This window comes from Belonocnema kinseyi, chromosome 4 (assembly GCF_010883055.1).
Source record: "Belonocnema kinseyi isolate 2016_QV_RU_SX_M_011 chromosome 4, B_treatae_v1, whole genome shotgun sequence".
Classification (NCBI taxonomy): Eukaryota; Metazoa; Arthropoda; class Insecta; order Hymenoptera; family Cynipidae; genus Belonocnema; species Belonocnema kinseyi.
Window position 1 is genome coordinate 45685195 of NC_046660.1, and position 13774 is coordinate 45698968.

At 31.4% G+C, this 13774-nt stretch overlaps 1 protein-coding gene across 1 annotated transcript in view; it reads left to right on the plus strand.

Moving 5' to 3' along the window:
• Positions 1 to 13774, plus strand: part of LOC117171849 (metabotropic glutamate receptor 8-like) — a 697914-nt gene that overhangs the window by 491580 nt on the left and 192560 nt on the right. The window lies entirely within an intron of this gene.

Sequence of the window (13774 nt, forward strand, 5' to 3'; positions counted from 1 at the left end):
ATCGAGAGAAAACGGTAAAAAAATCCAAAAAAAATACGTTATAGGTTTTTGGAGTCGCTAATTACGAATCTGGCATCCGTTGAACTCTATCGCTTCAGGTTCTAGGTAATTTGAAGGTCATTTGAAGGTTAAATCGAGAAAAAACGGTAAAAAAATTTTTAAAAAAATATGTTATAGGTTTTTGGGGTCGCTGATTACGAACCTGGTGTCCGCTGACCTTTATCGCGTCAGGTTCAAGGTCAAATGACCTTGAACCTGAAGCGATAGAGTTCAACGGATGCCAGATTCGTAATTAGCGACTCGAAACACCTATTACGTATTTTTTTGGATTTTTTTACCGTTTTCTCTCGATTTGACCTTTCAATGACCTTGAACCTGACGCGATAAAAGTCAAAGGACGCCAGATTTGTATTCGGCGACCCCGAAAACCATAGTAAACCCGAGCTAACCTCAGAATACATGTTTAAGAGTGTCAAATCTCTCGAAAATACAGTTGGTGGGTAGTGGTGTTTCCTATATTTGTAGGGGTGGCTGGGGGGTGGAGGGTAGTCCATTTAGCGTGCAATCGACTCGGGATACTTATAAGATACTACCATGATTTTTTCAGATTTTTTGGTCCAAAAATAAATTAGTCCAAATACCGGCCTTACCGACCCTCCCCCTTTTTTTCATTCAAAATAAATTTCAGATCTCTTTTCAGCACCAAATATTACAGTTAAACAAAACGTAAATTTTTTAAGAAATAGTTAAATTTTCAACAAGACAGCTGAATTTTCAAGAAGTGTGAATTGACAACATTATTGTTGAATTTTAAACCAAAAACTCGCATTTTTATCCAAGAAAGATGGAATATTTTACTAAAAAAATTAGATGTTAATTAAAAAAGACAACCTTTCAGAAAAAATAGTTTTTACAAAAAAATTTAAGTTGAATTATCAGCAAAATAATATGAATTTTAAACAAAAGGTTGATGCTCCCAAAAGAGCTAAATGTTTAACCCGGAAAGACGACATTGTGTTAGTGTTTTTTATCAATAATTAAAATTTTTATAAGAACGTCATTCTATTTAAATGAAAATGCATAATTTTTTCACAATGTTAGGTTGGCATTTAAATCGAAAAATGTTAATTTTAAACCAAAATCATAATAATTTGAACAAGGATTAGAATATTTAAACATTTTTCAATTATATTGGTTTTTATTTTTGATTTATTATTTATTTAGCAACAGCATATTATACATGATATGATTCCAAAGTAAGTACAGCTGCGATATTTGCTCAGGTCCGCGACCTATCGAAAGAGGTTGAAATTAAAATAAACTAACCTACTTGACTAACTTGAATCTACGGAGACATGAAAAAGGCTCTGACTTTCAATACGCCCGACAGGTATTTAGCAACAAGACACAATTCCGCATTGTTTGACGAATTAATGAAAGCGATCCAGAATGCACCAGAGACTGTAAAGTCTACCGATGACTCAAAGCAATCCGATCTTAGATCTGTATACATCGATCATTTCGCTAAAAGGTGGAATAAGTTCTCTTCCAGGCCCTGGTTGCAGATGGAGAAAAGCTGCCCCACCACGAATCCAAAACTAAGATCTCCTATGGAAAATCGAACCCGAGCTGGGCCTATGAGTACTGTTGCTCCATTGGATCTGTCTTGAGATAAGGTAGCACTTAAATCGAAGCAGTCTGCGCAAGCCTGTTCAGGTCTAAGTCTGTAAGATAGGCCTCAAATTTAGTTAAAATGATCTTCTCGTTGGACTACAAACTAACCACGTCTAGACCAGGTCATAAAATTTCCGTCCCACACAACGAGACCATGCGTTTAACCGGCAGCACCCAATTGAACTTGCCAGTTGCCGCACCAGAGTCTGGCATAGCCTGAAGGCGTTTTAAGCATATTCAAAGAAGCCTTTCTTCATCCATACCCAGCATTTTTTCTAACCAGTTGAGGGCAAACTTTAAAATGCTATGTGCCGTTGAGACTTGACCGAGTTCCAGTCTAAGTGCACACCCAGGAGTATGTGTAGGGAGTCCCAAAACTCTCTTGAAGAAGGTGGTGTGAATTATCTCCACCTTTTCACAATATCTTAACTCCCAAATTCCTATAGCATATAAGAGAATATTTGAGACGTCCTGCAACGTCGACCCTACCACAATCTTTGCAGTAGCCACCCTTTTGGTACAGGCCAGAGCGAAGGTGCCTGAGCTCCCGAATATCTTGCTTAGGTAATTATATTTCCTTACCATCTCCAGCTGGTTTCCATCCAACGCGAAATTCGAAATCAATGGCTTCCTACCCTTATGGAAGACCATGGTCATTGTCTTAGATGTATTGACCTCCAGATGGTTGATTTTACAGTATTCAGCTAGGGTATTTATTTTCCTCTGGAGGTCAATACGAGAGTCAGTAAGAAAGACGATGTCATCAGCGTAGGCCAGTAAAAGAACCTCAATTAGATGATCAATTGAGATCTCCCTCAGGCCTCGATTCAGCAAGAAGTCTTCCAGGTCACTAATTTTCAAAATAAAAAAGACTGGGCCAAACAACTCACCTTGGAAAACAGCACAATTAATGTCAACCGGGATTGTAAGGCCCTCCACCGTACGACAGCAAACCCTAGCCGCGTCGTACAGACTCTTAACAATTTGAATGAATTTGGTACTGACACCCAAAGTCAGTAATTTTCTCCACAGCAGATCATAATTTACTAAGGTGAAGGCTCTTTTAAAATCTACAAAGCATGCAAAATCTCTGCGCTCGGGGGTGGAGAGATGAATCTGGATTAAAGAACTCAAAACAAAGATGTGATTCATACACTCTCTGGCAGACCTAAATCCTGCCTGAAATACCGGCACACACTGTGACTCATTAATCCACTCCACTAATCTCTCCAGGAGGATCCGTGTAAATATCTTGGCTATACTGTTTACAAGCGTGATATCCGTACATTAGCCAGTATCCTCTTTATCACGCTTCTTGCAAATCATACGCGTGAGAATATCCCTTCAAGAAGAGGGTTACACCTTATTGTCTCAGATCCTCCTAAAAAAATGTTCTAGGTAATCCATACCTTACTCCGGAAGAATTCGATAAAATTCCGCCGGAACCCCGTCCTCACCAGGAGCATTCCTCGGTTTACATTTACTGATAGTCGCTTCGATTTTACGTCTAGTAATCGGATAACCTAACAGAGGGTGTGTATTCGCCGTTCAGGAAAGGCCAAGAGTAAGTTTAGGCGGATAAAAACCTTTGGAAAATTCCTGCTATGATTGCAACTTAATGTGATTGCCAACCGCCGACCTAGGCTTAAAAAAATTAACTGTCTTCTATAAATCCGCCAATCCTCTGGTGGCTTCAAGAGCATTCTGGAAAGCTTTCTCGCAGGCCACTTTCTTTAAATTCAAAAGAGCAATATAGGCCGCTTTTTCTGCATTAAATTTAAGAATGTCTTCTTGCGCGAACTCTGACATCTTACACAACTTCAGACTTTTTTTCACTCTCGCCTTACTATTAAAGCACGCCCAGTAATACCACGGCTTCTTGCCATTAAAGCTCGAACACGGTTAACAAATCATTCCCGCTCCCGAGGCCGCAGCTGTAATCGCTGAGATAAGCTCGTTCGCAGTGTCGAACGACTCGTATAAAGGCGATAAAGACAGCCTATCAAGGAAGAGCCCCTTCCTCGACCCCCTCCAAATGATTTTCCCGCCATGAGCCACACCCGTACCCCTTGACTTGATAACCCCCCTCACCAGTCCATCGTCGAAAGATGTCAGTTCTACGCAGAGTGGAAGGTGATCCTAACGCGTAGAAATTGGAACAATTTTAAAATATTTAATTATTCCTTTTGAAGGGAGAATGCAAGCCGCGAGATCGATGGTATTCCCACTCCCGGCGGACAGGCGAGTGAGGCTAGCTTGCCAATCACCACTTAATCTGCCATTAAGGAAAACAAGACCACGTGCTTCTAGGCATTCGACTAAAGCATATCCCCTTTCACAAACCACACGATTTAACGGGTAGTATGCTTTTCGCTCCCGAGTTACACAGGTAGGCACCGGCTAAGGGGAGAGAACGTCCCCTTCCACTACACGGGCTACAGATCTCTCCTCTTCTATTACGCCCTCTCAAGCAATGTGCAACCCTACTTTCAAATAAGAGTTTTGTCCATATAAATCTTTTCTTTTACTTTAGCTACTAGTTTTTAAGCATTGTTAAGATTTTACTTTTTAATTTTTAAATATTAATTATACTTTTAATTTTTGAGTCCGCCATAATAACGCGATATTACTTCAACAAAGGTCAATCTCGAAAGTTCTTTGGACTGATCACGAAGGAATAATAAGGAAACCCAACTGCCAGTGGGAAGCCATCTGAAACTGACAATAGAAATATTACCGTAAGTGATACGCACGTTACAGGAAGATCTTAGATTTGAGGGCGCAGGTGCGCAGTTGTCCTCTTCCTATACATGGAAAAGTGTTTGAGTGAGAAAGTTTGTCAAATTGACGTAAGTTAGAGGTTGTGTTCTTTTGTTGATCATCATACGAAAGATACACAAAATAAATATATAAATAGTATTTTCGGTACTTGTTTAAAAAATGTGTGAGCAGATTTTGAGAAGAAAACGTATAGGTACCTTTTAAATTTGTAATATGATAAATAGGCTAAAGATTCTCAAGGCTCAATGACAGCTAGGTAAAACAATAAAGTATATCAGACGTTTGTTGTACTTACAGTGAAGGCTTTAAAGAACGAAGTGTATTTGCCTTCTTCGGCGTGTAACTTCGTCCACAACCCGGAACTTGACACCTCATGGCTTAGAACACATTTCTGACACTTGCATCAAAACAAACAAACAGAACCTCTCAACTTACGTCAATTTGACAAACTTTCTCACTCGCACACTTTTCCATGTATAGGAAGAGGACAACTGCGCACCTGCGCACTCAAATCTAAGATCTTCCTGTAATTTGCGTATCACTTACGGTAATGTTTCTATTGCCCAGTGGGGGAACGGAGTTAGGTCTCCTTATTATTCCTTCGTGGGACTGATGCATTGTAATTTGTTTTAAAATAAATGAATGCTTGCGTTTCGATTCACAGTTCTGAAATTTATTAGGCAAATGAAAACAAATGAAATATTAATAAGAGTTTGTTGTTTTATTCTCGAAATAGTTAATAATTCTACATTTCTCTCAGTTGTAAAAATTAAAAAACTTTCAGTCTCATTATTCAAAGTTACAAAATTTTCACCGAATTTAGTTTTCAAACCCAAATCGCTAATTATCTGTTGCGTCTCCTTCAAATATTTAGGGAGGCTTGGAATTAATTAACGTCTAGCTCTATAAGCAGCTAACTCAATTCATTTTACATCATCCACTTGTAATTGTTTGTGATTTTCATTGACACCTGATTTAGAGCCCCAATTAGTGCGTCAAAATCCCCACTCAAAATTACAGGCAAAGAGGGACATACATCCTCCAACTGCACGAGAACAGAGTCTAAATTTTGGCAGCTTACATCTTTATCCAAACCAGATTTAAAATAAATAAGGCCCACTACAAATTGTAAGACGGAAGTCTTGCATTTGATAAAAATCCAGTCATAGGATATATCTATTGCCTCGAAATTATTTCATTTCCGATTTAAAAACACCACTACACCACTACTAGTCCTGTCAAATTTACTCACTCGTGTTGCGCTGGCCTTGAAAAATTCATGAAGAGAATCCTGGAGGGGGGGGGGGATATCTGAGTCCAACGGGAACATCGAAATGTCACATAGCTTTGAAAACCTGCTTAAGAGAGGTTCTTCCACCTCTTCGGAGCGTTGATTTTTCGCGAGTTTAAACAAAAATCATGATAATTTAAACAAGGATTAGAATATTTAAACAGTTTTTGATTATATTTGTTATTACTACAATTCGTAGATTATTGGTTTGCTCAGTAAAGTGAAATTCTGTTTTTTTTTTAAATTCAGAAATTTTTAACAATTTTGGATTATATTGGCATTTTACATAGGTAACTACTTTGTTTTTTAGTAAGAAATCATCAGATTCCGAAGAAGACTCATAATTTGTAAATATTTTAGGTCGAGTTGGTGTTTAAGGTAAACCTTTTCAAAAGTAAATCATTCTAATTTTAAAAAATTTGGATTCTTTCAACAATTACCGATTATGTCAGCGTTTTTCATAGGAAATTGGTATTATAAACAGAAAAATTATACTTCAAAGAAGATTCATAAATTTTAAACAATTTTAGGTTATGATGGCCTCTTACACGGAAAGTCAGTATTCTCAGAAAAAAATAGTTTTCAAAGAAAATTCATAATTTAAACAAATTTTAAGTTAAGTTAGCGTTTTATATAAATTGATATTATTTAACCTAAATCATTATAATTTGAACAAAATTAAGAATCTTTTAAGAATTTTGGATCATGTCAGACTTTTTTGTCGGAAATTGAAATTTCGAACAATTTCGGCATATGTTAGTTATTTTTATCGGAAATTAAAAATTTTAATAAAAGAAATAATTATATTTAAAAGATGATTCACAACCTTGCAAAAAAATTAGATTATGTTGTGCTTTTACATAGCGAATTGGCATTTGTAAACCAGAATCATTATAATTTGAGCAATAATCCTAAAGTTTTGAAAATTTTGGATTAAATTATTGTATTTCAATGAAATTTAATTATTGTTTGATGATTTGAAGTTACGCTTACTTTTTACATCGAAAAGTGATTTTTCTTAAACAAAAATGGTTCAAATCTAATTAAAGACTTAGAATACTTTCAAAATTTTTAATTATGATGATTTTAATTGGGATAAAAAGATAAACGAAAGCTTTCAAAATTCTGAATTATTAAACTAAGATTTTGAAATTTAGACAATTTCATTACGAAGGAGTTCAAATTGAAAATTAAATTAAATATTTCATAGTAAAATCTTATAAGATTAGAGAAATCAAAATTTTTATTAAATTAAAAAAATTATGATTAAACGTCAAGTTAATCAGATGAGCCTATCTAAAATCAAAAAATATATTAAACTTTATTTTCACCGTTTAAAATGAAAAAAATTTCAATTGTATATCTTTAATATGAAATTATTCTACAAAAAACATTGGAAATAATAAGGAATTTTCAATGGGTTTGATTATATGGTTAAATTTCGAAAAGAATAATGGACAATTTAAAAATTGTTAATTTATAAGGGATTAACTTTACTTCGAGTCATAGAAATTTTCAAGAATTTGAGTAGAAAAAAATTAAAATCGCAATACTTCGCGACAAAGCTTTTTGTTTTTTTTTAGATGAAATTTAGATTTCTTCAAGTTTCCAGTCCTGGAGTATATATTTTTTGATTTTTCAATATTTGCCATTCAAAGTTATTTTTTATTCCAAACTTTTTTATAAGAGTATTAAATTTAAGAATTCAGAACTTAAAATTTTTCTATTTTGACCGGTGCAAATAAGGGTGAATAAATTTTTTGCTTTTAGATAAATGTGTTTGATTAAGTTTTGCGTTAAATCGTAATATTTTAAATTTACTACACATTTTAAATTCTAGAAATTCAGAAGCTTTCAGTTTGAAATTTTTTATTGGGTTCTAAATTTCAAATTGTCACATTTCATTGCTACTAATTTAAATTGATTTAAATTAAAAAGTTTTCGCTTTTGAATTGCTCGATTTCGAATGCTTGTAATTAGAAAAAATACAATTTCCATTCCTTAATATTTTAAATTATCTATTGTTTTAAAATTCAAATTGGAAAATATTCAATTTTTAACAGCTGGAAATTATCCCATTTGTAAATTTTATTCTTAAATCATTCAAGTTTGAAATTAACCTAAAATTTTTGAATTTTGAACGCTTTGAATCTGAAATGAGAATATTGCAATTTCATCCGAAACAAAGGTCTGTATTAGAATTTTTAGTTTGAAGGTTTCGAATTTTAAAGAATGTGTTTTTTAATAAAAAATTATCCAATTTTAAGCGATTTTATTCAAAAATTATTAAACTTCAATTCCTTTTCAAACCGTTAGAAATATTGTCCTACTTATAACATTTTACCTGTTTAAAATATTTTGAATTAGAATGTTTGCAATTCAAAATCATTTCACACATTTTTCCTAAATTCCAAACGCTTTCAATTCTAAATTATAAAGAATAAAGAAGTTAAGATATTAATTTTAACCAGGTCGCAAAACAATGTTCTCGATTTTCTCTTATCTAATTTCAAGTAATGAATACAATGGTTCAAAAATGGTTTTATAACATTAATTTTATATTTCAAATAAAAGATTATGCGGAGCAGATAAAATAATAATCACCCGTTTGTTTTCTAGTTTTCTCACATGTACACTCTAGGGTGGTCCAAAAATGCACTGCAAAGTTTATTTTCCTCTAGAGGACAAAACATTTTTCTGTAAATAAATCGTAATTTTTTAATGTAATGTAATATTTTGCCAATGTTTGGAGTAGCAAATTTTTCTAACAACATTATGTAATTATTAAAACAATTAATTTTTGCTTATTTTCAAAATTTCTAAAAAATGAGCCAGAGATGTCCCCTTTCTTTCAAATTGGTATCCTATGCTACTTTTTGTTGGATAATTACATAATTTTGATACATTTCTTCTAATATTTAACAAACTTCTATTTTTTTAAACAGTTTTTATTTGCTCAAGCAGTTACCTTGAGATAACTAAATAAATGAAATAAACTAGAAGACTTGCAATTAATTACGATTTTAAAAGTATTTTGGAAAAAGTAATTATTTAAACAAATTATATTTGCTTAAACAATAAAAAAGTGATAAATTTACTCCTTCTATACACTATACAACCAGAAGCATAATTATATGTTTTCTATTTTATTTCATACTTTAGTTATTGAAAAAAAATTCTTGAGCAAATAAACATTGTTCAAACAAATAGAAACTGATTATTAATTGAAAGAAACAATAATACGTGAAAATATAGTTTTTTGATTTTTAGGTCACATTTGGGGCACTGCGGAGAGGGTGAGAATGAGTTGTAAATAAAAGTTATTATTATGGTTTTATTTCGTAGGTACTTCTCTGAAATCCCTAAGAAACTTGGCACGTTTTGATAAAACCCTGGAACATGAGTTCCGGGAAAGGAAATTAGAGAAGGGGGGGGGGCATCTGGCCCTGTTCGTCCAAAAGTGTTTTTTGGACCAGCCTAGTGCACAAAGAAAAAACTGAGGGTACGAAATTTTGCAGGTAATTGGTCAAGCAGGTTAAGCGCGAGGTGAGTACACCAAACTGAGGTAAACTTTCCGTGGTAAGTCACAGATATTTCCAGTGTGCTTCGCTAGAGGCAGAATGTTACGGACCTGTCACCACGGAAAGTTTACCTCAGTCTGGTCAAATCCGTTAAGTATTGACTTATTTGAACGATTACCTGGAAGAATTTGTACCCCTATTTTTTTCCAAGTATTTAATTTAAATAAGCATTTTGTTAGTGAATACAAATTTTATTTATTAACACTGAGGTAAGTTTTCCTCACTTGAAGTTTCAATAATACGTTTTTGAGCTACGCAGATTACGCAACTGTAGAGTCAACTAATGAAGCAATTTATCCGGATATTCGTGTTACACTGTGCGCGTTGGAGGTAACCAAGTTTTCTCGGAAACGGTTTAATATTACTAATTAGGATTTAAACAGAAGAAGTTGCAACGCATATTGATCTGAGAAGTTGGTCGAGTAATTGTTCGTGAAACACTTTCTTATTCAAGTTTCTAAGAAGTCGTACACGAAATATTAAAACTATCTATATTTGATATTGTTTTCTTTTCATATTGTTAATTTTGTTCATAACTAATTATCACTACTTTTAATCAGAGACTTATACGGATAGTTCAAAAATATCCAAATTGATACAATTTCAATTAAAAGTATCTATTTTGTTTGTAAACTCTTCCAGATATAAATTTGAAATTATATTGTTCAAATCCTTCGATTTTTACTATTTTTCCATTTTAATGCTTATAATTTAGAATTTAGAATTTAGAATTACTAAAAAAAATATTAGGAATGTTTTAAAATAATTATGAACTTTCGAGCAAACTTTTAAATACTGATAGCTTTTAACAATAATTATACAAATAATTTTTTAAGTAAGACCTATTTATTTTTTTAATTTATTTGTTTTCCAGATTATGTTCATATCAATAATTTCTAAAAAAAATCTTGAAAAACTAAGAGAAGATTCTGGAATATTTCATATATGTCAAATAGAAATTACAGCAAAAAGAGTTGATTTTCATTCAAGTAATTGAATTCTCAGCAAAAAAGATCAATTTTCACCCAGTTGAATTTTTAAACAAAAAAGATAAAAATTTTACCAAAAGAGACGAATTTTCTGAAACAAAGTTTAATTTTTAAACGCAAAAATATATATTTTTCATTAAAAAATCTAAATTTGAACCAAATAGATGAATTTCGTTCAAAGAATCTAAATTCTTTACCAAATAAGTTCATATTTTTAATAAGCAGTTACATTTTCAATTAAAGAAATAAATATTGTACTAAAATGGTTTTAAAAACTAGTTGAAAACCTATTACATCAATTTGAAATGATAAATATTTACCCAAAATAAAATTATTTTTTTTAATAGTTCAACTTTCATCCATGTAGTTGATTGTCGACCAAAAAATATAAATCCTCAGCGAAAAATCGATTAGATGATATTTTAAACTAAACGGATTTTTATTTAAAAGCGAAAACAGTATTGTTTTCGAGATAAGATAAATTTTCAACAACATAGTTGAATTTGCAAACAAAAAAAAAATTTTCTATTAAGAAATAAAATTAATTCAACCAAATTATAATTTTATGAGTGAAATAATTTTCGACACAAAATAAAAATTTGGGATAACAATTTATTTTTTAAGTTTGTTTATTCTTACGGTTATATAAATATATTTTCTTCTAAGACTCTTGAGAAAGTACCAGAAGATTTTTAAATATTTTAAATATGACAAAAAAATTGAAAACAAAATGTTAATTTTCAGCCAAATATGTAAACTTTTAAACAAAAAATTGAACAAGATATGCATTTTAAAGCAATAACATTTAAACTCACCAAAAAATCCTAAAAAATTTCAATAAAATAGTTGTATCCTCAACCACAAAAAAAGATTAATTTTCAATAAGTTTCATTTAATATTTTAGGGTTTTTCAGTTTAATATTATAGTGCGAAAACATGAATTTTCAATAAAAATGTTACTGAAATTTCTACCAAGAAGAATAATTTTCTACCAAAAAAGTCGAATTTTCAATAAATTAGTTACATTTTCTACCATAAAGATGATTTTTAAACTACATCATTGAAGTCAATACACGTAAATGTTTAAACAATTTGATATCGTTTAGTACTATCTTATGTGAGATTATTGCTGAAAAGTTGTAATTTTATATAAATTTTCAACATTTACTTTGACCATGGTAATAATTAAACAAAGTTAAGAAACATAATTTTATAAAGAATTATTTTTTGTAAATATCTTCTCTTAGTCTAATGTCAGAAAGTTTCGTAGTTTAGAGCAGTAGGCCAGTAAATAACCTAATTTTTTTAATAAAAAATTCATTTTTGATAAAATAGTTCCCATTTTACTCAATCTGTTGAATGTTTAATGAAAAAGATGAATTTTGAACGAATAATGTAAAAGTTCATATACATACAAATGAAATTTAATTAAGAATCAAAAACAGTTGATTTCATCCAAAAAATACGAATTTTCAAAAAAGTCTATAATTTTCTATTATTTTTAAAATAAAATAAAATGTGGTGTAAGTATTTATTTTTAAAGCATTTTTTTAATCGGTTATGCAAATACATTATTCCAGGTTTTTTTTTATCAGAATCTTACGAAATTTTACAAAAAGTTGAAGTCAAGTTTAAAAATATAATAGTAGGACCCTGAATGGGTTGCAAGAAATTTCTAAATACATGATAAATTTTACAAAATCTTTCAAAGCTTACAAATATTTGTAATTTCTTCAAAACTTACTAAATGAACAAATATAACATTTTAAAAATTGCATTCAAATCTTTCAGATCTTTTTTGGACGTTTTTATAAATCATTTGAAATGATTTTTTGTCTCTTAAATTTTAATTAAAATCGGTTTCTTTTTAGATATGCAGTGATTCAAAAAAATTTCCAGTAATCGAAATATGGTTTACAATCGTTTCAAATCCTTTGAAATGATTTAAGGTTTACCTGCATTTTTTTAAATCCTACAACATAAAAAAATGTCTTGAAATCTTCCAGACTCTTTTTAGACATATTTTGATATTTTCAAAACATACAATTTGTATTTTAATTTTTGAGGGTTTGTTTTTTCTACTTATGTCTCAAAACTGATACTTGATATTAATTAAATAATGTATTTTTATAGTTAAATTTTTTTAATTAACATAATTCAAAGTTCATGCAAGAATACAAAGGATTCATTGACTTTAAAAAAATCGATTCACCTATTATATCAATACATTTTTTGAAAAGTAAAGGAGTTATCGTCATTTATAATATTCTAAGCATGGATTCTCGGAGTAAAAATTTTACGATTCACATAATTAAAAACTTAAATAATGATATCAAAAATTCTTTGATGAATTGATTGACCTACTTTTATTCTTCGAAGTGTCTTGTCATCCCGAAATTGAAGATGAGTAGTCCATCCCCTTTCTCAAATCTCCCCCAATTTTTCGAGACGACTATACACAGTCTTTATTATTGTATTTTCATTCCCTCTATCCGGAAGAAAATATATTCTGATTTTATTGTGATATCTTACGGTGATGTTGAGACTAAAACAAACACAAAATTCTTGGAGCCGATTTAGAAAAAAAACTTAATATTTCCCTTATAAAGTTTCTTTTTATAAGCCTAACTAAACAGTGTATGCCAATTTTCACTAATTGAGCGTAATTCACACAAAACCATATTGCGCCTCCCCCCTGACTCCATATCAAAATATTACTTTTTTCAAAAATATTTCTAATTATTTTTTAATTTTTATCTCAAAGTAACTTTCAACAACTAGCTTGAACCAATTTTAATTAAAAATCGCTTACCTATCCCATTTTTTCTGAATATGATTTTAGAAATAATCAATATTTGTCTCTGTTAGATATTTAAAATAATTCATGAAAGCTGTGCAAATGAAGGTTAAGAAAAATCAACTGATCTAACATACAATAGGAAGGCAGAAAAGAGCGCCAGTTTTCAAAAGTAATATCACAGATGATGGTGTTGAACAATTATGATAAACCGACCATTACTGGGACAATTACGAAAAACTAACCAGCATAAACAGAATTTTTAAATACTGAATTGGTATTTTTGGTATAAAAACCGTTAAAATAACTGACTAATACATTATTAGATCGATAAGAACGAACAATAAATTAGACTAGCCGTCCAACAAGACGACGAACGTGGGACTTTAGACGACGGCGCGGCGTGAGGGGTCCCCACTATTCTGCGCTGAGAGCATGTGCGGTGTAAAGCGAAGAGAACAAAGTGAAGGGGATAGAGGTACGGCCTCCGCCGTCGTTTCGTTGAGCGTTCGCCCGTCGTTACATTGAGCGGGTCATCTTGCCAGAGGTCGTCTTGTTGGGGGGGCCGTTCATTTTTCGGAACGGTAAAAATTAAGAAAGGTAAAATTTCAGAATGGGTTATAATACATAATGGTAAAACTTAGGAATACCAAAAATTCGG